Below are 18,636 nucleotides of genomic sequence, written 5' to 3' on the forward strand. Positions count from 1 at the left end.
CTCCTTGGTCTCACTGAGGCTTATTTATTTCACCATCCACACCACTTGGGGGAATGTCAGGAGAGGAAAACAGAAAAGAGAGGGAAGCAGCAGGTTTTGTAGGTAATTACTACTTTTGTGATGCTGTGTGGCTGAGTGGCACATCTATTACTGTTTCCTCTAAACTCCCCCTGGATCCAAGGGGAGTTATTGTTGCAGGGAGCTACTAGGCTGACCACTTCTTAGTCCTTTCTTCTTTGCAAGATGTGAGAGGGCTGAGAATGATACTCAGATATAGATGTTTTCAGTATAATATGAATAAGGGACATCAATTATAATGAAAACAGATGTGCATACTTTTCAGTTTCTCTTTATGAGAAAATATAGGCAATACATCAAGAAGCCATTAGATTATATATTTTGAGTTGTTATTAATAGATAATAAATGTTATTCCTTATTAAAATTCTGTTAACTCTTAGAATTTAAATATTAATCATAGAACTCTGACATATGAAATTTAAGATATTAAGTTTCGTACTAATGAATGAGGAACTTGTCAGGGAAAATACATTCCAATTTCCTCCCAACTTTTTACTTTTAATGAAGAGAGCACCAATGGTCACTTTACAGATGTTTCATTGTCAAATGCATTTGTTTGGAGAACACGGCTTTTATCTCTGTGATGTCTGTCTACTGAGCACCTACTGCCCTGTTGGACACAATGTGTTTATTGTGTCGATGATTGTAAACATTTTTTCCTAATGTTGATAAGTTTTCAAATGGTAATTTTTATTTTTTACCTCCTGTTCTTAACAGAGTAGAAGATGTCTCTCTTCGTTATAAGTTGGTGTATTAAAACTTGCCACAGCCTGTTCATGAAACAATTTTATTTATTCCATTGCTTTCAGTTACATAGACAAAAACAATCCAGCCATTTTCCTGAACTATGATGTACTTCTCTCCAAATATCACTTTTAGGCTTAACCAGAAATCTTGTCTTATTAGTTTTATTTAAAGCCATGTTATTTTGGTTCTTGGCCCAAAGATGTACTATATATTGGTAACATTAAATCATAAGCGTTTTCTTCAGTTGAATGACATAAGGGGAACCTGCTTGAAAAAATATTCAAAGGGTTTACAATAAATCTTTTGTCCTTGAATATTAATGCTGAATAACCTTCAAAATTGGTTTTGATTGTGGTGGTTATTTTAAAATGTACACATATACCAAAACATCAAGTTGTATCCCTTAAATACCTGCAATTTTTATTTGTCAATTATACCTCAATAAGGATGGAAGAAAGTCTAATTAAAAAAAAAAAAGGATTACATATGCCACACTCACAGTATGTATATACATATAGAGGTAGGCTGGCAAAAAAGAAGAAGAGAAAACTTTTCTTTTTGAATTTAAACATATGCTGGGAACGGGCTGAAATTATGCTGAAATGTGGTTGGTATGTGTCAGTCTATATTAGTGGACACTAGAGAGCAGGTTGACTTTCTCAGAGACATGTGATTTTAAGCAGAGCTTCTTAGTGGATAGAATATGGTGATTTTTAGTTCCTTTCCATGTCACAGATTTGGACTTAAGATCATATTGCTTAGAAAAACTTAGAAAGTTTTTGGGAAAACTCCCCAAATCATTTTAAAACCTTTTAACAGGATAATATAGTTACATTATTCCCTCTTAGGTATCGGCTGGCAACTTATTTTATGGGAATAAGTGTATTTGGGAGCAGATTCTTGTTTTCATCAGACTATTGTCTTAACTTTAGGTTTAAAAAATCTTAAAATTTCTTTAACGTTTGTTTATTTTTGAGAGAGAGAGAGAGAGACAGAGACAGAGACAGAGACAGAGTATGAGTGGAGGAGGGACAGAGAAGGAGACACAAAATCTGAAGCAGGCTCCAGGCTCTGAGCTATCAGCACAGAGCCCGATGCTGGGCTTGAAACCACAAACTGTCAGATCATGACTTGAACTGAAGTTGGACACAACTGAGCCACCCAGGTGCCCCCAGATTTAAAAAAAAATCTTTAAAATGAGCATAACACTATAACAATGCTACATTTTGTTTGAAAAACTGAAAAATTATACAAATATAATGAAAAACTTTATCATAGAAAATCTCAAACATGTACAAAAAATAGACAAAATTATGTAATGAAGCCCCATGTATCCATCTCTTAGCTTCAACAATGATAATTTCATGGCCAATCTTATTCCATTTGTCCAAGTCATTTGGAAAGAAGTGTCTCTTTTCTGCTATCCTTTGTTTCTTCAGTTGTTCAACAGTCATGATTTGATTAAAAAAAAGTCATTGGTGAGACAATGTTAGAAAATATTTAGGAATTTTTCTGCCCTTCTTGTTCCCATTTGAGTGACAGTTCAATTTAATGCTTTGTAAAAATATGGTTCAGCTGGATGGGTGTGGCTGAATCCATTCCTGAGGCTCTTCTGGTTGTCCTTTGCTTTGGTGATATCCAGTGGCTGATATCCAGCTGGTTTTCCAAGGGGCAGATTTAGGACTTAAGGTGGTGCTAAGACACAGCCTTATGAAAATCTTGGCTGTCCTTTCCCCAGCTGCCTGCTGCACGGAGAGTGAAGACTGGTAACCATGCAGCACATTTGACCCTCAGAAACAAATGTACTGACCTTCGAGGAGGAAGCATCAGAGCATTTTGCATCAAACCTCTTTTCAGACTTTTTGATGAAAATAATGAACGATAGACGGCTTTGCTCTGAAGGAGACACTTCCTTCCTAAGTACAGTCCCTTTGTGTCTTTACTGTCTCTGTTGTGTGTGTACAATTGAAAGAATAGCTCAGGAGACCCTTTGCCCACATCTATTATGCTGTTATTCCATCTGTCTGTGGAAAACCAGAAAAAAACCGTGTTAGGTCTTGCCTTATGGCAAATTCTGATCCACAGTTGCTGTTTTCCCACACTTACTTAAGCTTCTTTGCACAGCTACTGGCACAAAGGCCTGAGGGCTTCCTTCTGAATGGGAGATACTTTTATAGTCCCAGCCCTCTGGCCTTGCCTCTGGCAGATACAAACAAACAAACAAAAGGCTACTTGGAGCGGACTTCCAACAGTAGAAACTGGTTCATGGCCACAAGAGGAGAAGGCATATTAGAACTGCAAGTGTGTGCTTTTACTAGGTTGAAGATTGGCAACATTTTGTAATTTTTTGAGTCATATAGGTATTTTTATGTAATCTTTTGAAATGAATTAGCATGAAAGAGCCTCACTGGAGAAAGTGACTGATTTTTTTCATGCAGGCCTGTATCACAATGTAATGTGTTTGAAAATTGAGGAATGGTTCCAATAAATTTGGAGGAAGTATTTAAAAGGTAAATATTAGGCGGCATATTATCATGGTCCTTATAGATGTGAAAAAATACAGGTTGTCTTTGTTAGGGTCAGGCGTAAGACAGGGTAAAGATAGGAGTCAGAGGCTAAAAGATTTTAGCAGTCAAAGGCTTTATTTGGGAACTAAGGTCTCGGGCGAGGTTCCGTGACTCAGGGAGAGAGAGAGAGAGAGAGAGAGAGAGAGAGAGAGAGGAGTCAGGAAAGTCGCACACGTGTGGTGGGGTGGGGTTTTTAAGCTGCAGCGGTTCCGGGTTTAGGTCCGGGTGGGCCTTTTCCTCGTCAGGTCGTGCTGTCGCTGGGTGATTGGTTGACCTCCAGTTCGTTCTGGCAGCTGCTAGGGGCTTTTCGTTGGGTTGCGCTGGCAAGATGGCCGTCCCCTCTGCTGTGGTTCCAAGGACATCCTAACAGTCTTACAAACAGTGTTTTATTTTAAGTTACACTGAATCAGGTTTTGGTTGCCACTGATGTGGTGTTATAACCATCTCACCTCGTGTATCAATGACCAGATTGAGCCTGGAGAATAACTTCATGGACTATTGAAGTTTTAGGAAAAATGGAACACATGTATGGCTCTTGGTTATCCATGACTTCTATTTCTTTTGGCTATCTATCTTCTACCCAAACCTAGATGGGCAGAACAGCTATTTTCAAGCTTGATAAAGAATAGAAGATTGGAATCAATGATTGAATCTAAAACTTTTGGGAAACTGAGTTTACAAATTTTATCTGGTTTTAGAATAAATAGGAAACTATATAATGCAAGAATGTCCCCTACCCCAATAGATAATAGTTTTAAAGAAACCCCATATTAGGGAAAATGAGAAAACTGGGAATTTAGTTATGAAAACAGAATTAACTGCATTTTACCAACATTTTGAATGGAGGAAATAAATAAATGTTATTGAGAATTTCCAGACTTTGAATTGAAATAGAATAGAATGGAATACAATAGAACAATTAGGTAAATCTCTGCATTCACACCTATATCCTTTCAGCTCAAGTAGCTTCTCTCAAAGTCAGAGGCATTTCCATAGGAAGGTGGGATTTCCCATCTGAAAGATTTTGAAAGCAAAGGAGAGGAAGCTTTCCCCTAGCCTCTTCCCTGTGCCTGGCCTAGAGACAACCAGTTTTGGATTTAACTCCATACCAGTCCAGTAGCTGTCACCTGTGTGTAGGGTCACTTGCCCTACAGTATGGAGCAATTTATGTGCAGTCACCAGTGGCTGCTTTTCTTACAAGGGGTGTCTTTGTGAGGCAGCACTTGGAAAATCACACAGTCCACTGCAATTCATCTCCCAGTTTTACCTCCGGGTCCTGGTGGCCAGCTTTCCAAACTTGCACTACAATTTGGCTGTGATTTTTTCAGCGCTGCTGTTTTTCCTTCCTTCGTCTTTTCTTCCCAATGGAATTATATGCCCATAATTTTCAATTTTCCATAGGGCACTTTTGACCCATAATTTCAATTTAATTCCATTTAGAATAAAACTGGATGACTATTTAAAATTCTGGTACAGTCTTGCTTTCCTCTGATATTTCAATCTAGTCAAAAGATGGATGATGAGATAATAGATTTTTGTCAAGATTTCCTTGGGGTTTTTTGACACGTTAGTGTGTTCAACTTGCATTTCTTAATTTTCCATTCCTCCTGCACAAGGATGCAGGTCGCTGGACTACAGCTGATTCATCTTGGCAACTGACACTTCTTTGTGGGGTTTCTGGGAAGCTGGGAGCAGACCTTGCCCAGGGTTATCATGTACTGTATGGGGACAGAGAGCTGTGAAGCTAGCTTATAGTTTTAGGAACTAAGATCTACTTCTTCTATCATGGACCAGTAGCTACTGACCAACTGGTTCAGGAATATCCAGTCAGCATTCAAGAGATTTATCATAGGCATCCCAAAGTACGTGTCATGAAAAAGGGTTTTCAAATATGCTGGCAAAATGCTGCATAAGGCATTATTGTCTTTTTTTTTTTTTAACTTAAAAAATTATTTATTTATTTATTTGTTTGTTTGTTTGTTTGTTTTTAGAGAGCGAGCAGGGGAGAGAGACAATGGGGGAGAGATATAGAATCTTTTAATGCAGATTTTAATGCAGAAGGAAGAATGTGACTATAGCAGTGAGTAAAGGTGGACAAACTGAAAATGGGATACTATTTACCTCTCTTGGTAGACCGACCAGATCTTCCAAATGGAAAGTCACCCAGTTAGTAACAAAAAGGGATAAAACCAGGAAAATGTGCCTTAAAATTCAGATGTCACAGGGTTTTATTGTAGTCCATCCAGCCCAGGGGTCTTCCTTGGTAAGAACATGTTCTTTTTGACAAGTTAGTTATGTAATCTGAGTGACCATTTTTTCCGATACTAGCCTCTTATTATTTATGAATTTTTCTGAATTGGTTACATTTCAGTCTGTTTAATTTCTTAATGTGCTGGACTGAACTCATATCTTCAATGGATAAAAGGATCAGGGCCGGCATGCTTGACTGGCTCAGTTGGTGGAGCATGAAACTCTTGATCTCAGGGTTGTGAGTTCAAACCCCATGCTGGGTGTGGAGCCTACTTAAAAGTAATTAATTAATTAGTTAATTAATTAAAAAAAGAGTCAGGGCCATTGTCCCCTGTCCCTCTTCCTTGCTCCCTTCAGAATCTCATTGCCCATACGGGGCCTTCAGAACCTCTTTGGCCTTACCCTGATTTACCACAACTTCACTGTTTGTTACTCATGCCCAGCCGCTTCTCCAGGTGAGCGTATTGTCCATGGATGTGCCCCTGCCTTACTATCTTTGCCTTTCCTAAGCAAGGGATATTGGTCTGATTGGTTCATTACACTTTTATCAAGAGCTTACCGTTTGTCCAGCGTTGTGTAAGGAACTGAGGACATTAGAAGAATAAGACATTGTGTCCCTGCACTTTCAGAGTTAATAATCTAGGGGACTACAGGCGAATAAATGGATCATTTCAATGTAATGTGGTATGCGATGATAAAGGTAGCACAGTGTTCTATGAGAGGTATAAGTAGGGTTGCCATATCCAGCATAGCGCAGTCAAGGAAGGCTTCTTGGAGGAAGTGACTTGTGACTTGAAGGACAAGAGTAAAGTAACAAATGAAGAGGGGCATGGTATTAAGGGTAGGTTTCCTAGGCAGAGGAAAGATTATGGATGAAGGCATGGAGGTATGAATTACAAGGACTTTGGTATTGCCAAATGTGAACTTTGAGGCCAAAAAAGGTCAGAGATGCATCTCTGTATTCAGTCTATGTATTCATACATAGACTCAACTCAGGCTGGATAACTTCCTAAAGGATGGCAAGAACAATTTATCTTTGTGAAGACCCAAAGGAAGCAAGGAGAAAAACATTTAAAAAGATCACAATACAGAAGGCTGAAGTGGCATGGGTGAGATTCTTTTTTTTTTTTTTTTTTTTTTAATTTTTTTTTTTTTTTCAACGTTTATTTATTTTTGGGACAGAGAGAGACAGAGCATGAACGGGGGAGGGGCAGAGAGAGAGGGAGACACAGAATCGGAAACAGGCTCCAGGCTCTGAGCCATCAGCCCAGAGCCTGACGCGGGGCTCGAACTCACGGACCGCGAGATCGTGACCTGGCTGAAGTCGGACGCTTAACCGACTGCGCCACCCAGGCGCCCCATGGGTGAGATTCTTTATTGCCTTGGGATTTTCCTGGTTTTAATTGCTTTCTCTCTCTCTCTTTCTCTCTCTCTCTCTCTCTCTCTCTCTGTGTGTGTGTGTGTGTGTGTGTGTGTGTGTGCATGCATCTGTCCCTCTCTGTCTCTGTCTCTCTCTATATATAGTTGAAGAAGGTATAGTTTTTGGTGATGATTTGTTCTACTAGATTCTAAGCTAAGCAACACTGAGAATCATTACCTTATAGCCAAATGCTGGACACAGGTGTCCTGATAATAAGCAATGAGGATTGAGGTTAATATGTCACTTATAGAGTGTAACTATTTATTCAGCAAATATCCTTTTTCATGGGCAGGCATCATCTTTGGGGCTGGGCATGTGTTGATAAACAAAACAAGAGGTGATTCTTGTCCCCTTCCTCAGAGTTTCTTATCCAGTTAGGAAGAAAAGAAATTGAAAAAGTAATTATAATTGTGTTATACACAATGGGGTTTTCTAACTAGTATATGAGTAAGAGTACGCTTAGCAATCTTATTTCCAAGTATAAGTGGGGTCTGAGCACTCATACACACAGAAGATGTCTGCAAGGAGTGTTATCCTTATCACTGGAGTAAAAGCTAATAACTCCGTGGTCATGCTCATTAGTTTTGGGATTTCCTAGTAAAATTTGGCATTAAAAGACTATTGCTGAGCAAAATCAATCTTAGAAATGATCATGTTATGGGTTAAAGCAAATTGCTAATGTGAAAACCAAGCATAACTCTTTTTACCAAAAGCCCAGGAATATTTTAACCAAGGGCTCCATCTGTCAGTAGGGGAACTGTGGTGTGGTGTGTAGGTGGTTAGGTAATGTCGCCAGAAGCTCACTGACTGCAGGTTGTGACAAATGGCTGACCCCTAGGGCCACCAACCCTGGCTGCCTGGTGCTCTGCTTGGCCCCTGCCGAGTGGCTCCTATTCTCTCACTTCTGACCAGACCACTCCTCTAGCCCGAGGCAGGTATTTTCATTATGATGCATAATAACATCGAATGGACTTTGTAATTGAATGAGCATCATACACTGGAGACTTTTGATGCGCTCAGCTCATCAGGATTTGAAGAGGGCTGTGTTGAGGGAGAGTGGGTGGTGGGGGGCTGGGTCTGAAATGGCAGCCAAGGGACACTTGCTGGCTTGTGCACTCTGCTTCTGCAGCCATTTGCTAAAGCAAATCGGAAACAAAGAGTCTTATCAGTTTATGATGGCATAATTATGAATAAGAATTTGTGTTTGTAGTAGTAATGATGAGTGAAAACAGGAAAAAATATCCTAGTTGGATATATCAGCTTTCTGTGTACACAATTTATAACAATAAACTGTCTTTGGATCTCAGGATTCTTCCTCATGATATGTCATGGACACCAAGATTTATCAGGAATGTAGTCAGTCTCTGCCTGGGGAGGGAGTACATGGTGTGAAGAGGAAAGAGTGAACCTACACGTCCTTGGCCTCTTCCCCTAAGTTAATTATTGCTCACATTTTCTGCTGGTCAAATACTTACCTTATTCACCGATGGCTGATGAGACAATTTCTAGTGAGGTGGTTACAGGTAATATTGTGAACAATGAATATGGTTTAATGAGTTGTATAGTTGAGGGAGAGGGGAGAGAGAGAGAGAGTGGTTGAGTGTATGTGTACATATTGGGTGAGGTGAAGGAATTAGTCATTGTTTGGATAAATGTAGTTATATTCTCTAATGGACAGAGGGCTATGGCATGAATCATCCCAAATGGAGGAAGAAACTTTATTGAAAAAATTTTTTTTGTAGTTCCATCAATACGTAATGTCAGGACAAACAGCCTTATATTCAGTATAGGAGGACACTGTGTATTTGACAACACAACACATATATCAGTGGTGTAAGTGTCTAAGTCATTAAAAAAAATACAAGGTAACTGTTTAGTGTTGCCTGTTCAAGAAGAGGAGGAAGAAACTTTAAAAATTATATCTGATATGTGATGTGGGTTGTAACGTGCATTTCAAATGTGCATATCTGGATTGCCAGGAATTAACAACATTGTACTTGATTCATTCAGTGTTCTCTATACACATTTGTTAAATTACTTGAGTGCCAGCAGAAAATTCATTTTCTGCCTACAGTCTAGCATAGGGACCAAAATGCGTGTGCAACAATGAGGAAATAATTACATGGGAGATGGTATGAGTCAGGGTACGGAGATAGTTGGAGCAGGGATGAGGAACTTCCATGAAGAAGTGGAGGGTTGCTGGGGGAGTAATGCTTGCAGGAAATACCAGGTGTGGACTTGAGAATGATTGGCGGAAGGCTTTGAAGTTAGAAAGATCTTCAGGAAATAAGGCTCTTGGGTAATATAGAGTTTGAGGCACGGAGGAGCTGAACTCCATCAACAAGATGGGGACCAAGTTGAGCAGGTAGTAGCTTGTCCTTTCAACACTGATCCAGAGCTGCGATGGTGTGATCTGAACTGAAGTATGACTACAAAGTGAGACATCTTTCAGATGAAGGATTTGAAAAACATGACGAAGAAGATGTGAGGAGGGTGGGAAAAATGTGAGTCAAAAATAACCCCCAGTTATAAATCAAGGGATCACAATTAGAATGGTTCAAAGACATCCACAGAATAATAAAGCCCTGCATTTATGACTTGTGTTAGAAATTGCTAAGGGGGTTTCTCTGCAATTAATGAGAGGTTCAGATTATCATAAGAGAATGGAAGAAGCTGACTTGTGACATGTTTTTAAGCCTGATTCTCCTTTCTACTTTGGATCTGTAATGGATGCCAGAACTCCTCTCCTTTTACTTAAAGGATTACTGCTTATACTGGTACTTTTTTTTTTTAATCACTGAAAATTTTTTTTCTCAAGAGACACTGAATTGTAGAAACAAACTTCTGAGATTTCTCAGAGTGGTGTTCGGAAATGACAAGTGAACAAGTTCAATATTTAACCGAATGATATGTATTTAGTATTCATACGGGTGGTTGTCCTTTGGGAGTCCCTGGTTGTGCTTCCCAGCCTGTGGAACTACTGAGATTAATGCTAGCTATTCAAAAACAAACTGTGCAAAGGATCTACAAGAACCTGTTTAGGATCAATCCTTAAGGTATGGGTCAGTCTTGGTCTCCAGCTTGTATCACAAGAGATTTGAGCTTTCTCTTCTGGTTTATATGATTGTCATATTATTAATTTATTGTTGAGTATCTGGGAATTAATTCCATCATGCATGAATTCCATTAATTTTGTAACACTCTATAAAACACATCATGCTTTCATTGTCATTTGTCTGGGGTTGCAGACAGAATGCACGGCATGGCCATACAAATGGTTACAACACTCACTGCGTGCATTTCAGTCTGGGTATTCCAGAACAGACAGAGAGCAGGTGGTGATTTTCTTATACAAAATTTAATAGTCAACTTTTGTACCTATTCTTACTGAAATGTCCACAATCATGGAACCCTTCTGATTCTCATTGCAATGTAAATTCATATATTGTAATATTTGTTTTCAAAATTTTATATGCTGGCTCACCATATGAACATGTTCTCATTGCCTCCTCAGGCCTTTGAGCAATTTGCAGTCTTTTGTTAGCAAATAAAGGCCCTCTGAGCCTCCTATTTTGAGCCCCAAGTTTACCAGCTGCTATCCACTACTGGGCCTCATTAGAGGCCTGCCGTTCTGCTGAGAACCACACCACATGCTCTACCCTCTCTTGTCTACATATTAGCCTGTTGCTGCTCCTTAAATTACCTGGTACAAAAGCTTGCTCTGTTTCTCTGCAGAGAGCTACCACTCCTATCCAGTTTGAAGAGGGTCTATGTCATGATCTCTCAAACTAATTAAGGTTTGTGAGCAGGCCACAGGTTGCTATAGAGGAACTTTCCTGAAGGCTGATATCTATGAGGATTTTTGAGGTGGGGGGGGGGTGGTTGGGCAAAAGATTACTGCAGCTGTGGCTTATACTCAGAAGCCTGTTTTAAAAAAACAAAAATGATTCTTGTTTTAATCTAGGTGACATAATTCATTTTATATTTCAAAAGTTATTTCCTAAGGGAGCTAGAACATAATATTAATTAAAAACACTTGAAATGAGAGATTTAAATTATTTTCAGGGCATGGGGCTAGTAAATACACTGGAAAAGTATTTCCACGAAGATTTTTTGGAAATCATAGGTTGTCTCCAGTATTTATGTTAATTGGACAGTATTTATATTTAAAAAATTTTTTCTAATGTTTATTTTTGAGAGAGAGGTGGGGAGGGCTGGGAGAGAGGGAGACACAGAAACTGAAGCAGGCTCCAGGCTGTGAACAGTCAGCAAAGAGCCCGACTTGGGGCTCAAACTCACGAGCCATGAGATCACGACCTGAGCCGAAGTCAGATGCTTAATCAACTGATCCACCCAGATGCCCCAATAGTATTTATATTTTTAAATGAAAACATTACATCTTTCTAACTTTTAAGAGGATTTGTTTGCAATTTAGTGGTTTTAGAAATGGATTAGATAGTGTCACTTTCCTTATGCTAAACAACCAGAGTAAGATTTCAAGAACTTTTAGGATTTCTGGGAAAATGATTTTGAAATTTTGGCTCCAAATTCAGAAAGAATAGTAAAATTACAAGTGTCCCACATTTCCAACAAAATGAATTGACGAGCTCTTTGGTCTCCAATGCAGAAAACAAGATGACGAAGGGGTTGTCATTTGGAAAGTGTTGCAGTAAGATGCACACGTTGTGCTGCCACTGTGGCCCTAAGGCCTGCTACCTTCAGGAGTCGACCTGTGGTAAATGTGGTGATCCTGCCAAATGAAAGAAAAAGTATAGCTGAAGTGCCGAGGCTAAATAATGAAATACCCCTGGGACCGGTCCAACAAGGCACCCAAGAATTTTGTACCTCAAATTCAGGCAAGGATTCTGTGAAGGAACAACACCTAAACCCAAGAGGGCAGTGGTTGCACTATCTAGTTCATCTTAAGGATTTCGATGATTAGTCACACAATACATGTTCTGGTTAAAAAAAAAAAAAAAAAAAGAATTGATGAAAATCTGTGTCAGTGCAAAAGATAAATTACTGAGTGATTCTTCATTTAAAAAAAAGTACATTTTACCAAAAGGACGACTTTAAGTGGTAAACCCCTCTCATACATTCAAAAATAATTCAATTAAATAGAAATTCTGCTTGCACATTGATTGTTTTCAGTGGGAAGGTCTGAATTAGGTAAGGAGACGTGGCTTACCAACCTCCTATACCTGTTGATGTGTCTTTCACAGAATGTCTTTTTTTTTAAATTTATTTTTAAATGTTCATTTATTTATTTTGAGAGAGAGAGAACTCAAACAGAGGAGAGACAAAGAGAGAGGGGGAGAGAGACAGAATTCCAAGCAGGCTCTGTGCTGCCAGTGCAGAGTCCAATGTGGGGCTTCAACTCTCAAACTGTGAAATCATGACCTGAGCCGAGATCAAGTGTTGGATATCTAACTGACTGAATCACCCAGGCTCCCCTCACAGAATTTCCTATCACTGCTTCTTCATTCTTTACTTCCTTCTCTTGTTTCTTCCCTTTGTCCTTTGTCTTTCCATATTTCTTGAGAGTCATATTTACTTGCTATAAATACCTTATATTTCCTCACCTGCTAATTTTTTAGAGTAATTTTATTCTTGACCTTTTTCATCAACCTCTTCTCTCAGACTTCACCTCATGCCACCATTTTTTCTCTGTAACACCTTCCTGGTCAACCAGACAAATCTTTCTGGCCACTCTCTTAGCCACTATACTGGAATGAGAATACCCCGGCTACCCTACTGAGAGCATTGCAGGGAATCGTTTGAATGAAGTATGTGTACTTAAGTTGTGGGTATATATAGGAAGTAAATTTGTCTATGAAAACTTAATGAGGACACTAGCACTAAGCATTATGTCATGACATGGGGGAGATTTCTGGTTACTGAATCTATAGCTGACTTATGAAGAGTTCCTGAATCTAGTTAATTTGCATGAGTAAATGAGCAGGAGATTTTATCTGCCTACTGTTTTTAAGGCCTCAGAGAGATAATAAATGCTTTCGGATGACAAGGAAAGTAAAACATATTTAGGTTAATCAAATCATGGACACATTTTTTATGGAAGCAAACACTTTTTAACAGTAACTGTTGGACAGGCTCAGGGATCATGGCAGCTTCAACAGTGACACCACCGTACACAGTATTTTAACAAGTGTTTGTGGATCAGAAATGAACTCAAAGGGGCATGTTTACAAGGTCTGTTGTGTCTTATGGATGAGAAGAGAGGGCCAGCCTCTCCCTGGAAGATGGCCATAATTACTAACTAAACAAATGTTTATTAAGTACTTAGCATGTGCCAGGCATTGTATCAGGTGCTGGAAGGACAAGAGCAAAAAGACAGACATGGTCCCTGTCCTCATGAAGCTCGTGGACTGGTGGGGGATAGAGACAAATAAACAGAAAACCGCTCAGTGTGTTAATTGGAGCTATGATGGCAGAGAGCAGAGTGTGCTGAGAGGGCAGATTGGTCCTGCAGGTAGTAGAAATCAGCCATGCGTGGGCTAGACTAGAGAAACAAGCCTGTGGTTTCTGGCCTTCACTCTCCTCCTGGGGATTTTGGGCCTGGAAACATCAACCTTCATCTGCAATTCTCCTAGAAACAACCATTGTGGTAGTATCTCAGGGGGCCACTGAGGGACTTTTGCTTTTTTTTTTTTTTTCAACGTTTATTTATTTTTGGGACAGAGAGAGACAGAGCATGAACGGGGGAGGGGCAGAGAGAGAGGGAGACACAGAATCGGAAACAGGCTCCAGGCTCTGAGCCATCAGCCCAGAGCCGACGCGGGGCTCAAACCCACGGACCGCGAGATCGTGACCTGGATGAAGTCGGACGCTTAACCGACTGCGCCACCCAGGCGCCCCGGGACTTTTGCTTTTTACCAAGCCCTAGGGTGATTTGATCTGTTCAGGGTGTGTGTGTGTGTGTGTGTGTGTGTGTGTGTGTGTACAACATGGATTTTGCTATACCATTTGAAAGTAAGTTGTAGATACTATTAGACTTTAGTATGTATCTCCTAAGAATAAGGTTTATTTTCTACATAAATCATAATCACATTATCTCTAAAAAATATTAACAGTAACTTAATAAAATTACGCAGTATACAGTTCATATTAAAATTACCCAGTTATGCCAAGAATGACTTTTTTGGGGGGCTATTTTTTGCTCCTGAACAAGGATCCAAATAAAGTTTATGCATTACAATTAATTGCTATATCTTTCCAGTCTCTTTCTATCCCAGATGTAACCATTATCTTATTTTTTTAACCCATCAACTCTATATTTTTATACTTCTGCTATATACGTTATATATTTAAAGTAAAATATATTACTTTCTGTTTCAAATTTTACTTAAGAGGGGGGCGCCTGAGTGGCTTAGTCGGCTGAGTGTCTGGCTCTTGATTTCAGCTCAGGTCATGATCCCAGGGTTCTGGGATTTAGCCCCACATCAGGCTCCGTGCTAAGCATGGAGCCTGCTTAAGATTCTCTCCCTCTCTCTCTCTCCCTCTCTCTCTCTCCCTCTCTCTCTCTCCCTCTCTCTCTCTCCCTCTCTCTCTGTCTCTGTCTCTGTCTCTCCTCTCCCTTACCTCTCTCTCTTCCTCTGCCCCTCTTCCCTGCTCATGCTTTTCCTCTCTCTAAAATTAATTTTTTTTTTACCTAAGAGGTATTGTACTGTATGTATTATTCAACAATTTTCTTTTAATTCAGCATGTATCCATGTTAATACATGCAGATCTAATTCATTTATTTTTAACTGCTCTAAAGCACTGCAATTTATCCATTTTTCAAAATTGAAAAACATTTAGGTAGTTTCCGTTTTTTTCATTAGCTATATTATCTTGCCTTTTATTTTAGCATTAAGTAGAGTGTTAATAAATTAGAAAGATGTTTTTGCAGATCGTTAACTTGTAAGTAAATGTTTCCTTTTGTTCAAGTCCTTCTGAGACTTCTTCTGCTGTGAACTTGGTTCCAGTTTTAGAACCCATTTTATGGGCAGCCCCAGTGTCAGATAGCAGCACACTTTCCTTTGCCTCCCAGGAACCACCATGATCACCTTGCTGCTGATATTGTAGACCAGGAGTTCTCAAATCTGCCAGCATATTAGAATTATCTCAGGAGATTAAAAATAGACTGATGCCTAGGTCTCACCCCCAGAGATTCTGATTTATTTGATCTGGGGTGTGGCCTGCGCAGCCATAGTTCAGAACTGTGGTTGATTATTGTGAGAATCACACAGGGTCCTTTTTTTAAAAAAAAATTTTAATGCTTTATTTATTTTTGTGAGAAAGAGAGACAGCATGAGCAGGGGAGGGGCAGAGAGAGAGGGAGACACAGAATCCAAAGACAGGCTCCAGACTCTGAGCTGGCAGCACCAAGCCCAATGTGGGGCTCAAACTCACGAACTGAGAGATCATGACCTGAGCCAAAGTCGGATGTGTAACCGACTGAGCCACCCAGGCGCCCGTCACACGGGTGTTACTGCAAAAAATTGGACAGCTGGCTGTTATTTTGAGGTCCTTTGCATTATATATTTATCCTGATGGTGTTGACACTTAGAACCGAATGAAAGTTGCAAAAGATAAATGGCTGTATTTCCCCAACCATTTCTTGTGATGAGAATTGTTAAGATCTACTCTCTTAGAAACTTTCAAAATACACATTACTTTGATACTAAGGAAAAGTTTGTCTTTCTGAGATGTTGATATCTCCTGTGATTGGAGAATGAAAGCGATGTCATGGCTGTGATTCCCTTTTTGTCTTGGCTCTCAGGAATTTTTCTGGAAGGGAAAACATTCGTCTAGCCATATAACATGAGAGACACTTTACCTACAGCATGTTATTTAATCATATAAATAACTTTTGGATAGCATTTCCCCATTTTACATATAAGAATATTGAGGTTCAGGGAAGTTAAGTAATTTGCTCAAATCTAGAAAGAGAGCATGTAGAAGAGTCTGGATTGGAAACCAAGCTTGCTTGACTAGTAAATGTGTAGCCTCTTTCTATGCTCCTGCTGACCCAGGAGGAAAGTTTGTAACAGTTTCTCAAAGTGTCGTTTTCTCAAGCTGACAGGTGCCCCACTCAGATCCCAGATTCCTGATTTCCAAGACTCTGGGCTCACAATCTGGACAGCACAAGGAGAAAAGCTGGGGAAGCTGGGGACAAGGACACCTGCTGCCACACTTCTGTTGGGGGTCCTCAGGCTCATCACCCCTAGAGATGCTGCAGAACCATTTTTCTGCTTCCTCCACACATGCCACTGGGCTATGGCTTCCTCCAGTACGGCAGTCTTCAGGTCTTTTCCCTTCTGCCATGGCTGTATCCTTCTTCCAGTGCATATTGCATATTTCCATCCACATATAGGTTTTTCCAAGATATTACCTGGTGGGATTGTTTTGGACTAGGAGTTTGGGAGGACTTGGTGAATACAGAGTGATTGGGGGTTGTTGGCTGAAGGAATGCCAGTGGTCTTATGAAAGGGGAATATGTAACTTATGTAATTTATTATGTAGTCCGATGAATTACGGACCAAGGACCCTTTTGTGTCAGTAAGTGATAATAGAAATCTAGAGATTAGTATATCTGAAAGCAGGGTGGTACAAGCTCTCACAAGTCTTTTTTTTTTTTAATTTTTTTTTTCAACGTTTATTTATTTTTGGAACAGAGAGAGACAGAGCATGAACGGGGGAGGGGCAGAGAGAGAGGAAGACACAGAATCGGAAACAGGCTCCAGGCTCTGAGCCATCAGCCCAGAGCCTGACGCTGGGCTCGAACTCACGGACCGCGAGATCGTGACCTGGCTGAAGTCGGACGCTTAACCGACTGCGCCACCCAGGCGCCCCAACAAGTCTTGACATAAATGTATAAACTTGTGCAGAGCTGTTTTGGAAAAAAAATCTTTCTATATTTTAGCTGATGTGAGAAGGTAAAGCACAATGCAGGTGGGCCTGACAGACTTTGGTGGTTCGTTTAGAGCTGATGATGATGCCAGCTTAGCCAATATATTTGATTAGGTAAGACTTCGGAGGAAAGTAAGCTCTCATAAAGAACAAGGAAGGTGGGAGGCATGGAGTGTGTATGTCCCTGGAAATGTAACCTCATTTAAGGTGGCAAAACAATGCCCAATTAAGCCACCACAATTTTGTATCTCTTTGGCAAACTGATGGGGGAGGGAAAGAGAGGAAAGAGTGCTGTGATTTGTTCAGGTGCCTAGAATATTTGGAACAGGACAAACCAAACCACCTGTGAACAGAATGCCCTGCTTGTTCTGGCCAAACCCTTGAAAAAGATGTTGGCAGGGAATCCAGGTAGAGAGAACATGTGTGGGGGCCATTTGGGGGATTGTGGGGTGCCGGAGGGTAAGCTCTGTTGTTGTTCATGGCTGGAAGTTTCCTGTGTTTCTCCCTGTTAATGCAGATGGTACACAGAGGGGTTCGTGTTGTCTATTTGCAGCCTTGTATGCAGGCAAAGACATGTTTTCTCTGCACACATCCCTTCTCTGCATGGGATAAGGTGCCTCAAGCAAAGTCAGAAAGACATTGGTTATCCAAGCTTTGACAGGTTCATTGGGTTTGGCCAGGAAACTGTATACCCTAATTTGTGAGACTTTTCTTTGTAATCTTTCTCCATAGAAAAATCCTTATTTTCGGGGCACCTGGGTGGCTCAGTTGGTTAAGTGTTTGACTTCGGCTCAGGTCATGATCTTATGGTTTGTGAGTTTGAACCCCATATTGCATTCTGTGCTGACAGTGAAGATCCTGCCTGGGATTCTCTCTCTCCCTCTCTCTCTGACTTTCCCCCGGTTGCATGCATACTCTCTCAAAATAAATAAACTTAAAAAAAAAAAAAAAGAAAATCTTTATTTTCTTCTAAGAAGAATATCTTTTAGGCTTGGTTTGACTTCTTGGAGGGCTAGAACCTGTTAGGAGCCAATTGAAGTGAGGCATCCCACTAACCTTGACCTAATTCCTGGCTTTTCTTCAGGTCTAAGGAGGAAGCTTGACTTGTCAGACATATTCCCAGAATGTTAGCTCATCATATAGGATTGCTAAGTATAGCAGCTCTTATGAGCTGAATTGTGTCCCCTTCAAATTCATATGTTGAAGTTTTAACTCCTAGTGTTTCAGAAGGTGACAGTATTTGGAGATAAGGCCTTCAAAGAGGTGATTAAGTTAAAATTAGGGCATTAGGGCGAGCCGTAATCTAATCTGGCTGGTGTCCTTATAAGAAGAGGAAATTTGGATACACAGACACCAGGGATATACCATACGCAGAGGTAAGACCATGTGAAGACACAGCAAGAAGTCAGCCATCTGCAAACCAGGGAGAGAGGCCTAAGGGGAAACCAAACTGGCAAACCCCTTGATCTTGATCTTGCCTCTAGAATTTTAATGAAAGAAATTTCTCTTGTTTAAGCCATCCAGTCTATGGTACTTTGTTATGGCAGCCCTAACAAATGAATACAATAGCTTATGTTGATTTTTACCCGCCTTTGAAAAGGAGTCATATCCTTATAGGCTGCTGGCCAAGTTCCATTTAGTACCTTGTCTTACCCAGTCTT

General features: G+C 40.2%; 1 pseudogene; it reads left to right on the forward strand.

Annotated features, from left to right (window-relative positions):
• The first annotated feature begins 11,698 nt into the window (after positions 1–11,698).
• Positions 11,699–12,029, forward strand: LOC112862438 (large ribosomal subunit protein eL37-like; annotated as a pseudogene).
• The last annotated feature ends 6,607 nt before the right edge of the window (positions 12,030–18,636 follow it).

The sequence above is a fragment of the Puma concolor genome, chromosome B2 (genome assembly GCF_028749965.1).
Source record: "Puma concolor isolate L17-30 chromosome B2, mPumCon1.1.hap2, whole genome shotgun sequence".
In the NCBI taxonomy this organism is placed as follows: domain Eukaryota; kingdom Metazoa; phylum Chordata; class Mammalia; order Carnivora; family Felidae; genus Puma; species Puma concolor.